General features: G+C 32.3%; 1 protein-coding gene across 1 annotated transcript in view; it reads left to right on the top strand.

Annotated features, from left to right (window-relative positions):
* FSTL5 (follistatin like 5) overlaps nt 1-18,918 on the top strand; it is an 807,547-nt gene that overhangs the window by 11,377 nt on the left and 777,252 nt on the right. The window contains exon 2 of the mRNA XM_024246010.2: nt 13,306-13,451. The gene's annotated coding sequence lies outside the window, so the exon portion shown is untranslated. The remainder of the gene's footprint in view (nt 1-13,305; nt 13,452-18,918) is intronic.

The raw sequence follows: 18,918 nt of genomic DNA, 5'->3' as shown, positions 1-18,918 counted from the left end.
GATCTCTCATCAAAGAAAAGCCCAGGGCCACATGGCTTCAAGACAGAATTCGATAAAATATTTTAAAAAGAATGAATATTCATTCTTCTCAAACTCTTCCAAAAGATTAAAGATGAGAAAATAATTTCAAACAGACTTTATGAGTCCAGCATTAGCCTGATCCCAAAGCCAGACAAAAGCAGTATAAGAAAATAAAACTACAGGTTAATATTACTGATAACTATATATGTGAAAATTCACACAAAATAATATCAAACCATATTCAACAGAACATTCAAAGGGTTATTCAACATAATTGAGGTTTATCTCTGTAATACAAGTCTGACAGTCACAAATCAATAAACGTGATTCACCATATTAAAATAAGGAAAGTCAAAACCATATGATCATCTCAGTAGGCATAGGAAAAGCATTTAACAAAATCCAACATCCTTTTATGATAAAAACTCTCAACAAATTATGTATAAAATAATGTTCCTAACCACAATAAATAGCAACTATGACAGGCCCCTAGCTAACTTTATACTCAACAATGAAAAGTTAAAAGGCTTTTCCTCTAAGATCAGGAAAAAGACAAGGATGCCCAGTCTTACCATATCTGTTCAACATAAGAAGTTGTAGACAGAGCAATTAGGAAAAAAAAAAAGAAATTCAAGGCATCCAATTAGGAAAGAAAGAGAAGTGACAACACGAGCTGATATGTATAAAATGCTGAAAACGCCATCAAAAACTGTTTGAATTAATAAATTCAGTAAAGTTGCCAGATACAAAATCAACTTAACAGAAATAAGTACCATTACTACACATCAACAACAAACTATCAGAAAAAGCAATAGGAAAACAATCCCATTTAAAATATCATTAAAATAAATAAAACACTTGGGAGAAAATTTAACCAAAGAGGTAAAAAATCTATATACGGAAATCTATAAAACCTTGCTGATAGACATTAAAGAAGACACAAGTCAATACAAAGGTATCCTATTTTCATGAATTGAAAGGATTAATATTGTTAAAATGTTCATACTACCCAAGATGATCTATAGGTTCAATGCAATCCCTATCAAATTTCCAATGTCATTTTTTAAAGAAATATAAAAAATATCCTAAAATTTTTATGGAACCACAAAAGGTCTTGAATAGCCAAAACGATTATGACCAAATAGAACAAAGCTGGAGGATTCACACTATCAGATTTCAAAATATATTACAAAGCTATAGTAATCAAAACATCATGGTACTGGCATAAAAACAGATGCATCAAGCAATAGAATAAAATAGTAAGAACACAGAAGTAAACTCACATGCTATGGTCAAGTGATGTTTGACAAAAGTGCAAAGAACATGCAATGAGAAAAGGAAAGTCTCTTCAAAAAATAGTGTTGGGAAAACTGGATATCCACATACAGAACAATGATAATAAGCCCTTATCTCACCCCCTTTACAAGAATCAACTGAGAATGGATTCAATATTTAAACATAAAATGTAAACCTATAAAATGACAGGAAGAAAACATAGGAGGAAAGTTCCATGGCATTGGTCTGGGCAGTGATCCCTTGATTATGATCCCAAAGGCACAGGCAACCTAAGCAAAAATAGACAAATGGAATTGCATCCAACTAAAAGCTTTTTTCACAGCAAAGAAAACAATTAATAGTGTAAAGAGATAGCCCATAGATTGAGAGAAAATATTCATAAATCATTGGATAAGGGGTCAAAATCCAAAATATGCAGAGAACTCAAACTACTCAATAATAGGAAAACAAATAACTCCATTAAAAATAGGCAAAGGACCTGAATAGACATTTTGAAGTGAAGACATGAAAATGGCCAATATATGACAAAATGTTCAACATCTCTAATCATCAGAGAAATGCAAATTAAAACCATAGTGATATATAATGTAGTACCTGTTAGCATGGCTAACAAAAAAAAGATGAATGATAACAAGTAGAAAATAATATATTAAAATATTGTTCAATAAAGACAGTGTTTCATTTTAAATGTAGTAGAATCAAGCATGTGAAAACCATGTGTTATGGATTGGGGTTTGGGTTAAAAACATAATACGAGATCGCAAATAATATTTATAGAGAAAATAAGCAAGCTGAAAGTCAATACAAGAATGCAAAGTTTTTTTACTTTGTAATTATAACACAAAAGATGTGCAGTTGTCAAGAATTGCTATTGTACACTCAATGAATTTGCAGAAATTAACCTTTTTTGTTCTACCTTCTTAGAGAAGAGGAACTTTGTCAGCAGGTTATACATACACTACTTGGGCTAGGCAGTCAGGGTTTAGAAGCCACCTGTTTAGAGTATTTTCCTGGGAATCACAGCTTTCCAGCACCTTTCATGTCTGAGAGAAATTACAGCCTCCAGGGCCTGTGAGAGTGAACCAGTGGCCCTATGGGATAAGTTGACTGCATCTTATTCTGGTGGAAAATGGGTGGGGCAGGGTAGTCCCAGCTGTTTTTGTAAATGGAGGCACAAAGGAGACTGCAAGGCAGGAGCAATGGAGAAGTACCTTCCTTTCTTTTATTTTTTATTTTGTATCCCTGTTAGCATCACTCCAGCACCATCATTTTACCCAGCATCCGGCTTCATTTAGAATGCCAAGAACTAGGGTTCCAGTAGCTTTCAGAAGGACCATGGTTGGTGCTCCCTTTTCAGATGTATAAACCCCTTCTCCAAGGGGTTATGTCTTTGAAATCCTACCTTACCTCAAGAGCATTTAATCACTGAATTTTAATCTAATCAATACTATAATTAAAATATATTGAAAACATAGAAACTCGTGTGTGTGTATCTGTTTAGGTTATAGGGTGAGTAATAGTAAGCTAAATCTTCAACATCCAAAGGAAAAGGTAAAATTTTCAAAAACTAAAACAGAAAGAAATTCAATAAATAACAATATAAACCTATATAGAGATGTAGAAATTAATAGCAAAACATCAGATCTTTAAAAAGGAAATAAAATGTCTCTGATAAATTATAAGTAGAAGGGACGCAGTGGACATACCTTACTGAATTATTTAACAGTTTATAGCAAATACATGTTACAATTTAATAAAAATAAAAACAAAACTATCAATTCAGAAAACCAGTTCTATATAATAAAGCCCATTACTCCAAATAACAAGAAATGTTATATTAAGTATTATAACTCTGAATTCATTTCCATTACATTCAAGAAAAAGATACTAATAACAGTTTTCATTAATCTTTTCAGCAGTATTTTGGAGGACTTAGCTAGAACTTTATTAAAATATTTTTGAATGTGTATGCTGTGAAACAGTAGATAAAAATCTGATTGCATATTATAATAATAGACTTTTCTAATCAGTCAGCCAAACAGCAGTCATAATGCAATTGCAAATGCTTGTGTATACATCATATCCAGAGCTGTTGATATTATCTTTATCTGAGTGATGCTTTTGGAACCATGCATATTGAGTTTAATTGTCATTTAATATACCTTATAAAAAAGAATATACTAGGATTTGACATTGACACAGAAGTTATCTTGTACACAAAATGGTTTGGAAAAAGTAGTGATAGACATTTAATATAGAAAAACAAATATTTGTTATTTGAGAAATGTTTACAATTTCATGTTTCTGTAAAGGAAAAACACAATGGCCTAAGGGATCTGAGAAAAAAGACACAGAAGGCTGGGTGTGGTGGCTTATGCCTATAATCCCAGCACTCTGGGAGGCTGAGGCGGGCGGATCACGAGGTCAGGAGATTGAGACCATCCTGGCTAACACAGTGAAACCCCGTCTCTACTAAAAAAATACAAAAAATTAGCCCGGCGTGGTGGCGGGCGCCTGTAGTCCCAGCTACTCAGGAGGCTGAGGCAGGAGAATGGCGTGAACCCGGGAGGCGGAGGTTGCAGTGAGCCGAGATCGTGCCACTGCACTCCAGCCTGGGCAACACAGTGAGACTCAGTCTCAAAAAGAAAGACACAAAAATACTCAAAGCTATGTTATATTTTGTCATTTACGTGTGGACAAAACATTTTCTATTACAAACCATGTAATGCCACTATGGCTGGAGAAATTGCTAACTCCTTGGAATAAATGAAAATAAGTTTGAAGCAATGAAAGGCTGATTTGACCAATTTATGATTTGTGCATGACTCTCATCAAGGAAACAAATATCATGTTGTTAGAAACATCCTGCTCATTTTGAACAGAGACTACTTAACTTCCAGCAATACATGATCCAAATGAAGAAAAAACAAAATTATAATTTAGTCAAAGAGGAAATGCAGATAAAACTGTAGTGCACTTCAACATGCCTAAAGAGTATGCCTAAAGATGTCAAAGAGGTCAAGATCATCAGCACAGGTTGCAAAAACCATTACTTCATTGTGATTATATTGTCACATTGAATTTTAAACTGCAGAAGAAAAAGGACATATCCAAAGATTTTATCATAAGGAGAAGAAAGTTTTTATAAAGACTGAAAAATAAGGGTAGAGAAGATAAATGTAATTAGGAGTAAGCAATGATAACACAATTAGAACTATATCTATTTAATAATTGCATTTGTATTCAGAATATTTCTTACAATGAAGACTTCAGAATAAGAAGATTTCATTGTTGACTTCTGGTCAATATTTCAGGATTTCAAAACATTGTCCTTGGCCAAACTCTTAAAGTAGAAAGAAAAGAACACTAAAGCCATATTGTAAAGCCCAGAATCATCCTCTTTTCAATGCTGGGAAGAACATTACAAAAAAAAAAAAAAAAAAGAAGAAGGAAGATAGGTATCTTTTATGAACACTGATACAGAATATTTCACCATTTTATAACAAATTCAACAATACACAAAAATATTACACAACATGGTAAAATGGGGTTTATTCAGTGATTGAGTGGTATCTTGTGACAAAATCTCACTTTCACGTACCGCTTAAAAAAGCTTTCAACAAAGTAATAATAGAAACATACATTCTTAATTTTCCAGAGGACATTTACAAATGTCTTACAACCAACAACATGCTTAATGGTACAAGTTGAATTCTTTCCTCATAAGCTAAAAAAAATGCAGTGATGTTTATCCTCACATCTTATATTCAATGATTAACCAGAAAAATAAGTAGAATCTCTGAATATAGAGAAATTGCTGATGACATGGTTGTTTACATAGATAATCCTAAATATGTATACAAATGTGCTAAAACTAATAAGTGAGTTTATCAAGTTCTTAGGATAATAAGTCAATATGCAAAAATCTATTACATATGTATATATTAACAACAAACATTTGAAAAATAAAATCAAATAAAAATTATAAGTATAGTAGCAATGCTAAAATGTATCCCCCACTTAGCTAAAATCTCATACAATTTAAGCATAATTTTATACTGAAAACTACAAAATATTGTTTCAAGAAATTAAATAATACATCAGTAAATAGACAGAACCAAATTTAGATGTCACCTCAAACTTGCTATACCAGCTTTGTGAAATTGGAATTCTCATTCATTTTTCATGGGACTGGGATTGTAAAGTAACACACACTTTTCTACCATATGAGCCAGCATTTCCACTCCTGGATATTTGTTAAAGTCGAATTGTGTTACTCCAAAAAAAAAATATATGTTAAGGTCCTAATCCCCAATACTTCAGAATTTGACTTGATTTGGAAATGTGGTTCTTGCAGATATAATTAGTTAAGCCAAGATGAGGTCCTACTGGAGGAGGCTGGGCCCCCTGATCCAATATGACTGGTGTCCTTATAAGACAACTGCTTGCAACGATAAAGACACACAAGGGAAACATCATGTGATAACATAGGCAGAGGTTGGAGTTATGCAGCCACACATCAAGGACTGCCAACAATTGCGAGCCGACTACCAGAAACTAGGAAGGGGCAAGCAACGATTCTGCTACAGCGTTCAGAGAGACCATGGTCCAGCTGACAGAACCTTGATTTCAGGCTCCTAGTCTCTAAAACTGCGATACAATATTTCTATTGTTTTGAGCCACTTAGTTTGTGGTACTTTGCTACAATTATCCTAGAAAACTAATACAAATATAAGTCAAGAAAAAATAAAAATATATGTCAACAAACCAACTTGAAGAATATTTATATCAGCTTTATTCATGATAACTTTCAGAGGGGAAACAATATGCAAAGGTAATGAACAGAAGAATGGAAAACAAATTAAGATAATAATCCTGCAATGGAATACTTACCCATCAACAACAAAGAATGAATTATAAAAACGGTAATCAACATGGGCTAATCTCACAAAGATGGTGATAAAAAGAAGGCAGGCAAAAAGGATTAAATGTTCTATGATCTCATTGATATGCACTTCAATACCAGGCCTAAGGGAATTTTCTCACATGGTAAAAAAGGGAGAGCATTAGCACAAATACCTAATGCATGTGGGGCTTAAAACCTAGACAACAGGTTGGTAGGTGCAGCAAACCACCATGGCACATAGATACCTATGTAACAAACCTGTACGTTCTGCACTTGTATCCCAGAACTTAAAGTAAAATTTAAAAAACATGGTTTTTGTTTTTTGTTTTTTTGTTGTTTTTTTAAACAAAGAACTTATATTTATTTTTTTATTTTTTTTCCTGTATTTTTTTTCTTTTATTATTATTATTATTATACTTTAGGTTTTATGGTACATGTGCGCAATGTGCAGGTAAGTTACATATGTATACATGTGCCATGCTGGTGCGCTGCACCCACTAACTCGTGTCTTGAGTGTTTCTGCTTCATCTCCCATCCTCCCACTTCCCAGTGCGTCTCAGTTTTTGTCTCTTTCACGATACTCATTTCCTATACTTCCATCATACCAGCCTCTTCTGTTTCTGAAACTTACTAAGCAGACTGTTCCTCAGACCCTCTGCACTCACCATTCTTTCTGCATGGAACCCTTGCCCTCAAGAAATCATGTGGCTTTCTCATATACAACTTTCAGGTGTCTTCTGAAATGTTTAATATTCAAGACATCTTCCCTCATTACTCTGTCAAAAACAATAATTCTTATAACTCTTTCTGTTTTTCTCTGCCTGTCACACAAAAGTTGTCAATATTTATTTGAATGACTAAACAAATGAATAAGCTCAGTTGAGTGATTAACTTCTAGAGAAACAGAGAAAATATGTTTAGCTTTAGATTCATTCACTTGCTATAATCAGCCTTTATAACCTTATAGGTTATGGTGTTTATTTAGAAACCACAAGGAATCATGTGAAAATGGAACAAATTATTTTGTTTTATTCTTTTTTTTAAAACCAAAAGTAGCACCTTCTTGAATGTACATACATAACTTAGCTCATCAAAATTAAAAGAGCACACCTCACATGAAAATTAAATTGAATTAAAATTAATTAAATAGAGGCCTGGAAAAAAAGTTTATTTGATTCCTCATACCAAAAGGAAATATATATATATATATATATATATATATATATATATATATATATAATATATAAATCACAATAAAAAGTAAGCAGGAGCAGACATACTAATTATGAATAATCTGATAGTTTTGATTGCTTTAAGATACTTGATAACCTTTTGAAGAAAACTATTAATGGATTTTAAAACAGTAAAATTATACCAAGCTAAAACTTTTCATGTAATATATGATTTTATACCTTTAAAAATCATTGCTTTGAACTTGCCTGTGTCATGCAAGTTTAATAACATTGTTTTCAAGAGGATAGCAATATTACTTCTATTTACCTCATATTCTTAGAGTGTTCCAACATTGCTAATAGAAAAATTAAAGAACATGTGATTTGACATATATATATGCATATATGTATATAACTACAACATGAAAGGTGTAGAAGAAATAAGAAATAACTTATTCCTTAAAAAACATGAGTTGTTTGATAAAGTGTAACCAGTACATTCAACCTAACTAGAAATAAAGAAAAAAAAAAAGACCATTAAGCACAGAGTAATGAGTGATTAAATTTAAAATACACACACATCTCAGGATAATGTTTTCATTTTTGGCAATTCAGATTTTAATGGCAATAATATTTGGAAGAATGTAGTTCACATGCTTCTCATTTCCAGATTATGTAGAGGAAACGTGTGTGTGTGTATGTGTGTGTGTGTGTGTGTGTGTGTGTAAATAGGCAGAAGGCTCTTAGTCTCAGGCTGCTGAAACCTTACTTAGGAGTATATATATTTTTTATAATGAATATATGGGCTTCACACAGTCACAAACAGCCAAGATTCATCCAATCATAGGCAGCCAGTTAATCAAACCATACCCAAATAAAACAAATGCTCAGCTATAGCCAATCTGATGATTTCTCTACTTTGCTTATGTGTTCACCCTATACAGGTTAACTTCTCACCTTGCTAGGTAGAGCTCTCTGAACATTTTCTGGTTCTGAGTGCTGTCTGACTCATGAGTAGTTCTTTGATCAAATTAATTCTGCTAAATTTAATTTGCCTCAAGTTTTCATGTGTGTGTGTATTCGCACACATACATACATATGTATGTATGTATACACAAACACCCATAGACTCAGATTTGAAGAAGTACAGTTTCTTATTAACTTTATAGGTCAAAAAATCATTTAAAGTTTGCATTTATTTGAGTTTAAATTAATTTAGGTGAAATTTACTACCATATACAAATGAGAGTTTTTTCATTACCCATGAACATGAAGTTCCTTATCTGTCATAACATTGTCTTTGCCGTCTGGTTAACTGCAAGTAGCATAGTACATGGAGCCATAGTCCATGGGCTCAAATCTCAGCTCCACACTGACTGACCTTGGACAAATTAAAGGTTATCTGACCTCAATTTCTTCATCTGTGTAATTAGAATATACCAATGACCACCAAAAAAGCATTAGTTCTTTTTAGGTTTAATTGTACACCTTTATTATTTTATTAAAATATTGCATTATTGTTATTCTTTGTTCTTTTCTTTCACTGGGGGAAAATTATACCTTCTTAGCTTAGCACAATGCTTAGAAAATGAAATGACTTTGTTTAATGTGTGTCTAATAAATGATTTATCAATTTTTCTGGGTATATTTGTTCTTAACACAAAGAAAAATGTCATAATTTGGGCTCTGAATATTAGATACTAAGGACAGTCATAACAGCTCTCAGAAAATTTTGAATTAACATAAAGCTAATGTTTAAATGCAAGGTATGACCTTCCTACTCAGTACTACTCTCAAGTGTGGCAGGCTTGAAAGTGTGATTCCATGCACATACCAGTGTATACCTACCATGACACATTTCTGCTCTAAGTAAGCATTAACTCGAAATAAGAATATGTTAACATCAGCAAAGTGCAGACAAAGGTCATTCCCTTCACAAGTCAAAACTTTTAATAATCACCTTGCTAGATAAATCACAAGGATTTCTATACATTTCAACAAAACACCATGAGATCATCAAAATTAATTAAATCTCACACAATAGACATAAAAATGAGTTGAAATATCAATAATTCTTCACACTTGAGTGAAAAATCAACCTATACTAATCAAATCAATAATAGAACGGACATACTGAAAGCAAAAAGAACACTAATTTTTCTTCAATGTTTTTGGCCCATTTAAAGATCTTATTTTCTTTTCAGGTAAACAACATGTGTCTTGTATAATCCTTAACATCCTGAGTTATGATTCAATGATCTATGTATGTTTTGTGTGATGAATGCTGTCTAATGTATAAAAATTGAGAATAAAAGTTAAATACGTCTGTTTATTATTTTATAAGTGAAATCAGTATATGCCCATATTCTTTGACATTCTAAATAGTCAAGCCAGGTGTTACTTTTGAGCTCCAAGTCATTTCAGTTACTTTTTCTTGTTAATTACATTGAGAATTTTCCAACATTAAACTATCTTGTGTGACCTTGCTCCTTGGCTCTTTAAGTAGAAGTTTGGATGGCCATACCTCAAGGATGTGGTAGGAAAACTTCTTCAACAAAGCATCTTTAAGGCACCTACTAAATCTGGAATTCTATAGTTTAATTAAGATAAATTTTTAGAACAAAACTTCACATTTATGTTTTGGCCAGCAACTACATTATTATGTACATATTTATTGTAATGATGATAAATTCTGGTTCAGAAAGTGTAAGTGTCAATAATTCTTAGTCTGAAAAGATGTGGCCGGGCGTGGTGGCTCACGCCTGTAATCCCAGCACTTTGGGAAGCCGAGGCGGGTGGATCATGAGGTCAGGAGATCGAGACCATCCTGGCTAACACGGTGAAATCCCGTCTCTACTAAAAACACAAAAAATTAGCCGGGCATGGTGGCAGGCGCCTGTAGTCCCAGCTACTCGGGAGGCTGAGGCAGGAGAATGGCGTGAACCCGGGAGGCGGAGCTTGCAGTGAGCAGTGGTCGCGCCACTGCACTCCAGCCTGGGAGACAGGGCGAGACTCTGTCTCAAAAAAAAACAAAAAAAAAAAGAAAAGATATAAGTACAGAATTCTCATATGTAATTCTAACTAATAAATTTCCAAGAAGTAAATATTTGTATTACACCAATATAGTTTTTTGTACTAAATTAGACTATAACTTAGTGAAGGTGAGGTTTCAAATATACAGTTTGAACCAAGGGATTTTAGACTTTTTAAAAATAAGATTACAAGGATCTAATCAATATTTAAAGCATCACTAATAAAAACTTGTGATACTGCAGACAGAAGTGGGTTAAAGTTACTTACCCAGTAAAAGAAAATTCTAAATAAATTAATAGTATTCCAAAATTACTGTATGCGGTATTCAAATCATTCAACTATACATGGTTAAGAACATTTTAGATTTTTAAAATATCAATATAACATTTGACAATTTATAACTGATTACACTTTTCTTTGGGAAGCAAAGTACATTGTGAGTGAATTATAAAAATTAGCATTATTTTAAACAATATATGCAAAATATATCTTATTTATAATTCTGAATGTATATTTGAGGGAGAATATCCATCATGGAATTAATAATAATAACTCCTACTAAATTAAAAATATTGAATAATTGCAGTTGAACCACAAAAATAAAAGAATTTAAATAATTAAACATAACAAAATCCATAAAAATCTCTTTGTTGAAAATATATAGAATGTAATATCACTGGGGATTAATGCTCTGGTAATATGTACATCATATGGCAAAAATTAAAAGACTGAAAATAAGATGCTAGAAGTAAAGTTTATTCTGCTAGATTACATATTTAAAGGAAGAAACAAACATGAAAAAACTCGCCATTAGTATCACGAAATTTAATTTGATAAATTGTAATACAGGAAACAGATTCTTGTTAATTTTATTTTAATCTATGGAGAGTGATATCCTAATATAGGCCACCTTCATAATACGCTGACTCAAAGTGATCAAATTTATCTCATTAGAGACCATTTTACATATATTTATTCATGAAATTATGAATTGCTTATAGTTTATATAGAAGAATATCCTTCTGACATATGCCTGAGACATTCTTGAAAGCAGAGTTTACTTTCTACATCCTAATCAAAATATAATTTAACATTCCTGAATTGTTCAATGAAGGGGACATCAAATGTCATTTCAGATTATACAGTAATTGTTCAAAAAACTAAAATTCTAAATTATTACAGAAAATATAACAATTTAAATGAAAAATTAGTTTTACCTTATGCATATGTGTGTTTGTGTGTGTGTGTGTGTGTGTGTGTGTGTTCTTTCCAAAATATAACAAAAAAATCAGAATGGTTTATAATGGGATTATGTGTGCATTAACCCAAATGTTACTGTTTTATCAATCCAAATTTATATTTCTCATTGCTAGAGGGGAAAAGTAAATAATAAATTTTTTGGCAGAGACTTATCCAAAAAACTATAAGAAACATTTTGATTAATTAGTGTTTAACAATGTCAACAGATGTAAAACTACCAACCTGATATTTATTGCCAGTGTTCTATGTTGAGAGTGGATATTCTGCATATATTTGAATGACGTTGATTAAATAAGATGGTCAGAAACATTCTTTGAGTGCCCAATGTGTTCCATGTATTTATATTATCTAATTTTATCCTCAAAAAATCTGAAAGCTATGAATCCACAATTAAATAATGGAAAAACTGAAGTGAGTAGTCAAGATATATAGTAATTCAGTATTTCTGAATAGGATTAATGAACATTTTGGAAGAAATCAAAGAAGGGTTGCAGGAATGGATAGAAGCCAGGAGAATCCTGGTTTACACCTGTTGACTGAGAGTGATTATTAATCATGCCTCTTTCACTCTCAAATGTCTTCCAGTTTGGATGACAAATTATATGGTCACTGGAGCAATGGAAAACCATGACAGGCTGTTTAGTGGATAATGACATGATGTGGGCAATCCTTTAGAAAGATTAATCTGGAAGAAATGTGTAGAAAGGAATGAAGATAAGAAAGACCTGAAGCAGAGAAACCAATTAAGTGTCTACTTCAATCATCCCAGGAAATGCACTGAAAATCTGCACTAGGACAGGGACAATGGAAAGGAAAGAAATATATATTTGACAAGCTGATCAGAGCAATGTTACAGATATGTAATAAAAAGAGCTTGGATGTTAAAAACTTTTTATTAGGAAGATTGAAGAATTTGCGCTGATTGCACAGTTTGAATCCTGAATGACCGAGAATGTCACAATGCCACTAACGTGTGGAAAGTGTTGTGATTGTGTTTTTGGCCTGGAATTTTTTTTTTTTTTGAGAAAGCTGCTTCAATTATTATGGGTTCTGTGACTTAATGCATTTCGGGAAATTATTCCACTTCAAACACTAAGATGCCAATATACATTTGTCTGCAGAATTTCTAGCTATGTAGGTCACTTATGTGTATAGTTGATTTTAAAAACTGTTAACATAAAAACCCATAGTTTCCAAATTTTTCACAATTGATCATGCTTTCCTGTTTGTGTATATTATCCTGTATAACAACACCTCACCCTAGCACAAGCAATATTATAGTTTTTAAAACATTAATTATTATGGTGTCTATCATATTTTCCCATACAATCAACATTCTATATAATGAAAGTTATAAGCAATGAATGTCACTTTCCAGCACTTTTCGCCCACCTTCTATGCTTACTATCCTTTTAGATAAAAATATTCTGTGGAAATCCTTCTTAGAGAAATCCAATTTGATTAGACTCCAAAGATTTTTTTAAAAAAATCTTTTAATTCAGATTACTGTAACTCTAAATAAACCTCTGTGATAGAAATTTAGTAATCAGTTAATAAATAAATAAATACTTTAAAGGCTACTGAGAGTGTGGTGAATATTTTTTTCTGCCCTTCCAGATGCATCTCTAGCCATCTCCACTCCACTCGGTGCCTCCCGAGGCTGAAACATGAGAGGATAATATCACTGGCTTTTCAGTTGAATTCAACAAGTAGGTGACTCAGAAAAGACATCTGTAAATGGGAACTGGCAAAGTCACCTTAAGGTATTTTCCCTCATTTGGCTTAAGCAATTTCCTGGACTGGCTGCATCCCCTCTAAGTAAAGTATCACCTCCCTACAGTCTTTCTTCTCTGTAGGGACCAGTAACTTTTCCTCATCCCTCTGAACCTTCAGATCCGTGTGTTAACAGGTGCGGGGAATCCAGGCAGCAGTGTCTCTTGTGCTTTTCCTACATGGTTTGTCTTAGTTTGCTAGGGCTGTCATAACAAAAGAAGGCAGATTGGGTGTCTTAAACAATGAACATGTATTGTGTTCGAGTTCTAGAGGCTGGAAGTCTGAGATCAAGGTGTTGGCAGGGTAGGTTTCTTTTGAGGCTGTGAGGGAGAAATCTGGGCCATGCTTCTGATTTGCCAGCTATCTCTAGTATTTCGTACCTTCCAGACAAGGCATCCTACGTTTCAGTTCATGTTCACATAACATTCTTCCTCTTCAAACATTTTTGAATATAAGAAATATCTATTTTTAAATCTAGGACTTTAAATGCTAAATTATTTATTTCTTATGTGCGATATGAATTTAGAACACAGATCATGATATTTTACAGAAGTCCAGATATAAAAGAATTTCCCTTGGTTTAAATTCCAAATTGCTTAACCAAATTCTATGAATTCCCAAAACAAAATTTATGCAATTTTGGAGTAGACAAAGAAGTGTGGTTTTAGCCACGCTACTAAAAATTCTTATGTCTTAAAGATATTTATATTAAATAAATTCCATTCCTCAGTTGTTTTTGCATAACCATATACTCATGGACTAATGGGAGGCATCCATGTAATATCAGTTTGACAATTCTTATCACCTTTCTCATTATTGAGACATTCCTTGCAAAATACATTAAACAGAGAATCAGTCATTTAGCAAACATAAAACATATGCTAGCAATTGTATAATTCAGCATTAACACTGCAGTAGTCTGACAAATATGAGACGGAGGGCAATGCCAAGAGTTTTGATGGAATATGATACTTCTCAAAGGGTAAGAAATTGTTCCAGTTAGGTTAAAAACAGGATAACTTTATCGGAGAGTAGAAGAGGTGACTTATATTGACAGAACTGTGTGTGGAGTAGAAGTTGAGGTAAAAATCATCCTAATGCAAAAAAAAAAAAAAGAAGAAAAGAAAGAAATTGAACAAGCTAGCACCCCAATGCATACTCTTTTCCATTTTTTGTTAATAAGGTTTCTTGGGGATTAAATATATAATAATACATTTTATATGATATAGTTCTTCCAAGACATTCAATATCGTAAAAATAAATACTAAACTGCATTATAGGTGTACACTTAGGAGTAATAAAAAGAAGAAAGAGGGCTTTAGCTTCAGACTCTGTTTTGCCAAAAATGTTGATGCTACACATCGGCTTTTGGCATTATGAAAAAGGAAGGGTGTCTGCAACCTAAATTTTGCAATAATAATAAGAATGTCATAATTCTTAGAGGATGCCCATCATTATTTTGCCATTTCCTCTGCTTGCTTGTTTCAATGTCATGCTCAGGGAAACAGGAGAATGAGCATGTGTGAATGCAGAGGGGGAAATCTCCAGATCACAAGGTTGTGTGAGCAATAGAGGGATGCTAAAATGAAGGTCAGGAGTCCATCAAAGTTGTGGTTGAATCAAGAGAGAGAGAGAAAGCTACAATCTTGGAGAAAAATGAAAATATAACTTTATAACTTTATGGAGCAAAAGGAAGAGAGAAGAAATGAAAATAGGTAAGTTGGAGAATCAGAGAAATCGTATGTTAGATTGAGAAAAATTTAATGGAAAGAATAAATGTTAAATTGACAAAACAGAGTCTGATATGAGGAAGATGATGCTAAACTTCGGATACATAACTTTTTATTGCCCAATAATTTAAAATAGGAGTTGCTTTGATCTTATAGTTGCTTCTATTGTTCTTAAGTCCTCATACACAGATCCATCAAAATCTTACATCTATTTGCCTGTATTTAGGAATCAGTCTTTGCCAGAGCAGAGAACATACCAATGTTATCAGCTTCTTCCACTTATGAGGTTGAAAATTACTTGTGATCCTCAAATCTATGTGCAGGTGATTCATCACTAATAAGCATATATTTGCCATCTGGAAAAGTTTCTGCTACAATACAGGTACCTATAAACCTGGTCTTTTTTCTTGGAGAAAAAAGATTGAAGCTACCAGTATGGAAGGTGGAAAAATCAAGGTTGTTAGATTGTGGTAGGTGGATGTGAATCCCAGTTTTGCCCCTTCCTAGTTACTATACTTTAAAATATCAGTTTGCATCTCTAAGATGGGGATAAACTTGAGAATGAACCTCTTTAAAATTATAGGTTAAAGAAAACTACACAAAAATTACTATTTGAATCATTTTAATTTGCGATACAGTAGTGTTAACTCTATGTACATTGTTGTGCAACAGATCTTTAAAACTTTTCCATCTTGAAAATCTGAAACTGTAGTCACTGAATAGAAACTCTCCATTTTCCCTTCCCCCAGCCATTGACAACCATCATTACACCTTTTGTTTCTCTGAGTTTAGTTTAGATACCTCATATAAATGGAATCATACAGTCTATGTCTCTCTGTGAGTGACTTATTTAACTTAGTATAATGAATTTCACTTAGTATAATGAATGCCCTCACAGTTCATCCATACTGTAAAGTTTGACAGGATTTCCTTTATTTTAAAGGCTGAATAATATTCCATTGTATGTACATGCTACATTTTAAAAATTGATTCATCCATTGATGGAGATTGGGTTTACTTTCACCTCTTGGCTATTGTGAATAGTGCTGTAATAAACATGAGTATGCAATTATTTTTTTGAGATCTGCTTTCAATTCTTTTTAGTATATACTTTAAAATAGAATTGCTAGATCATACAGTAATTCTATTTTTAATTTTTTGAGAAATCTCCATAGTGTTTTCCATAGCAGCTGCACCATTTTACATTTCCGCCAACAGTGCACAAGGGTTCCAGTTTCTCCACGTTCTAGCCATCATTTGCTTTCTTTCACCTTTGTCTACTGTATTCCCAGTAACTATTAAAACATCCAACCCAAAGGAGATTCTCAATACATATTTCTTTAATGATTAAAGTGATAAATACATGATGAAATTTCTTCTATATATTTCATATCAACCTCTTCCACTAAAATCTACAACTTGCTTGTTTAGCTTCACTTATATGACTATATTGGTTAATATAATTTATGTGTATATATCAGGAAGATATACACATTTAATTTAGAGGCAAATCCATTGACAATGTCTTCTTTTTATATTTAGAAAAATGGACTTGAAACACAGTTAAAGTTGAGTTACTATCCAGTAATCAATCTTTGTCAAAGAATTTTATGAAAGTGTTAAGTTGGAGCAAATGCAATGAACATTTGTAGGAAAAAATATGAACTTCTGTAATCGATGAGGTGGAGTATGTTGAGAATCTTCAGCTCTGGTTTAATTAGGATTGATTAAATGTTAAAATGATAATGAAACAAGGGAACCGCAACCATTAATTGAACATGAAGATAGGTAATAAGGCAGGTTATCTGTGAAGTGAAACTGAGGAAACAGCTTTGTGAAGTTGCCTGCGATTATTCTGGGACATCTATTGTGTAGCTAAGTGAACCTTGTCACTTGATCAGAGTCAGCATAAAACAGTGTGCCAGTAGCAGGGCTTGATTTGAAGTAAAAATACATAAATAACCAAACAAAACATTGCATTATGTGTGCACTGAATTGTTGCATAAGTCTAAGGCATCTGATTATTTTAATGTTTTTCATAAATTTTCTTTACTAGTTAGTCTTGATATTTTATGCTCAAATAGTAAACATAGCCAATAGAACACATTAATCTTCAAGATGCATTTTAAAATGTGTTATTTCTCTTTGTTTATAACTTTTAATTTCTTTCTTATATTTCACTGGCTAACAAAACACTTTTATTTATTCAGTATAAAATGTCCTCATAGAACTATTTTCAGTAATTTAAGCAGCATTCTGTAAAATAAGTGATGCTATAAAACTCTTTGGGCTAAGGTTTTATGAAACAATTTAGTAACACTGTGTTGTTACTCATAATTGCTATGCACCATTGAGGATAATTTAGATATGATTTATTTTAATGTATCCCACCTGTATTATATTGTCTTAAAATCTTTTTCTACAATAATTATATTACTTTAATCTCTATTTTTAGGTGAAATAAGTGGAATTTGTGCATAGTATTTAAATCCTATAGTACAAAATATTTATCCTATTTGCCGCTGTTTACTTAGGTAAAATACTAGGTAGAAATATTAGGCAAAAACCACAATTACTTTTGCACCAACCTATCCCTAAGTTACCCTTGTTTACATCCCTCTTCTACATTTAGGAACAATAAGTATAGACTAAGAATCTACAAAGTGCTTTACAGAGTAAGCTGAGACACCTAAGTCACTGTTAGAAAGTTGAAACATATAAATCAGAGTGTACATTGCTTACTCTCAGATAACAAATTTTCTATCCACACTATACCTAGAACTTCACATATATATTTTTGTAAATATTTATAAAATATTAACTATTTTCAGATAAATTAGGCATAATTAAAATTCTAGTAATGTTAAGACATTGCTTGATAAAATAGACATTTAAATGACTAGTGAAGTTATAGCAAGCTTAAAATAAATTTAACAGATGATATTACTAAGATTCTCACTGACAAGGTTTAAGAATATTTTACGGAATGTTTTATTTAGTGAAACAATATTTAGATATTCTTTCTTTCAGCAGTTATTTATTAGGTTTCTCCTACTTGCCAGTTCCTGAGTATGAGATGAGGATATAGGGCTGAATAAAAAATAAGTCCAAACTCTCATTCTGAGATAGACAACAAACATAAATAAGTAGATAGAGAGCAAAGACATAAATAAGTAAACATACCTGCTTCTGGATTATGTATTTACTGTGAGCCAGAAATTCACATTACATTATGGATATCAAGCTCATAAATTTTAGCTGTTTTCTCTGAAGTTATCGCTATCTAGTTATTAGACAGAGGAATTGAAAAAATATTTAAAATCAGAATTAACATAATGATATAATTCTACAGTGGTTAAAAGAAAGTGTCACAATCAGTTTGCAGATAGATAAAGTTCTGTGAAAGAAATAGCATTCAATGTACTCTTTAAAAAAATGAATAGAATCTTAAAAGGCTAAAAAGAATAGTAAATTAATGCATTGCCAAGTTCATTAATGTATTTATTCAGTAAATATATATTGATCACTTATATTATGGACAGTTCTCTAAGCATTCAGAATACAGGTATGAAGAAGTTGGGCCTTACACTCCATGACGTAAGATTTGGGTGAGAGAAGACATGATATTGACAAATGAATGAATAAATAATATTAAGTTGGTGCAAAAGTAATTGCAGTTTTTGCCTTTGAAAGTAATGGCAAAAACAGCAATTACTTTTGCATCAAC

Source organism: Pongo abelii, chromosome 3 (assembly GCF_028885655.2).
Source record: "Pongo abelii isolate AG06213 chromosome 3, NHGRI_mPonAbe1-v2.0_pri, whole genome shotgun sequence".
NCBI classification, from domain to species: domain Eukaryota; kingdom Metazoa; phylum Chordata; class Mammalia; order Primates; family Hominidae; genus Pongo; species Pongo abelii.
The sequence above is the reverse complement of the archived record's forward strand: the minus strand, read 5'-3'. Positions and strand labels throughout refer to the sequence as shown.